The sequence below is a fragment of the Limulus polyphemus genome, unplaced genomic scaffold, assembly GCF_000517525.1.
Source record: "Limulus polyphemus unplaced genomic scaffold, Limulus_polyphemus-2.1.2 Scaffold1787, whole genome shotgun sequence".
NCBI classification, from domain to species: Eukaryota; Metazoa; Arthropoda; class Merostomata; order Xiphosura; family Limulidae; genus Limulus; species Limulus polyphemus.
The window spans coordinates 157,689-159,264 of record NW_013667397.1 but is presented as its reverse complement, the minus strand read 5'-3'; positions in this window follow the sequence as shown (position 1 = coordinate 159,264).

Below are 1,576 nucleotides of genomic sequence, written 5' to 3'. Positions count from 1 at the left end.
GTCGTCTGCTGACAACTTTCCAAGTATTTCCAGTGGTTGTCCCCTCAGGCTCTATTGCGAGGTACACAGCTTTCTGCTCCTCTGTCCATCCATTCATTTCTTTCATGAGCTTAAATTGTGCTCTATATGCTTTCCATGGTGCCTTCCCATCGATTTCCTGTGGCTTCCTTCCTACTAGACCACCCCTATTGCTGACACTCGTGTCTGGAATGTGACTTCTGACAGGACTGAAGATGTCTGCATTAGGGTCTAGAAGGGGCTTCCTGTTGTTTGAGGCTGATTAGGTCCATGGCTAATATATCCTCTTTATGTAGACGACAGTAAATCATCATTTAATGTATTTAATTCACTTTGAAACTTACTAAAGTTTTCCGTTTGTACTACTTGTTTCCTTTCTTGTTCCAGTTGCCACTGCTGTAATCTCTCTTCTTGTTTCTTTTCTTTTTCCTCCAACAGCTGCCATCAAATTGCCAATTGTTGCCATCAAATCTGCTAAGCTGTAGTTTGATTTGCCACTTCTCATTTCCATTTTTTTTTATCCTACTTCTGACACCAATTTGTTACGTCTCTGGTCGTTGGTTAATTTTCCGAAGAAATTCTTTCTGAAAAAATTTCAGAGATACAAGTCCTTTCTTAAATAAAACTAGTTTATTCTTTCTCAATACAGTTTTGCAATACACTTAATTTCCACAGTCACTTTAACTGAAACACACGCTATAATTCACAATGATTTACACATTTTACTTACGGCTTGACTCGATTGTCCGTCTCTGTCTGTCTGCAATTATCCCGTTATCAATTTATCTGCCGGCTTATATACTAAACATAGAGGGCGTCTAGCAAACGCTGGGACGTTCGTGAGGTTTCCCCGATCCTTCTAGAATCTCATCACGTGTTACCAGTGTCACGTGACTTCCGCTGTCGTAACAATATGTATATATACAATATACACAAGCCATAAATAACAGTAAACTTTTTTTGATTTACGGCATTTTCTTATTTTGATGTTTTGAGCTCTTTAGTGTTTAGAAGAATATATACTAATTTTTAAAGTATCAAATTGAATTTTTGTTCAATAAAAATCTTTCAAATGCTACTGTAGCTTTTTTTCCAAAAACTTTGTCTTCAAAATAAGGGTGCATCTTATACACGGGTGAGTCTTATATTCTGAAAAATGCGGTAATTTTCATTCCACGAGTGAAAATGAATCTAGGCGTTGTTAAGATTATGTTTATGTGTAGTCTTTTCCAACTATCTGACAGGGGTATGATAATATTTTCTGTATATGGGATAGTGCAAGTGATTAGGTTTCCTTTGTTTTGTGGAGTGTTTTTTGAGTTTGTTTGTTACGTGTTCATTGTCTGTGTTTTTTTTAAATTCGTTAACTGTTTCTGTAACTACTTTAATGGAGAACTGGTTTACTCCCGTAAAGCGTTGAGTTAAGTGCACAACTTCTTCATCGATGTTTTCTATGGTACATGTTCTGTGAATTACTTGTTTATGATTATTAATTGGTGTACTTTGGTGACAGATTTTCTTGTAGGCAGATTTTGTTAAACAAGACCGATGTCTGTAG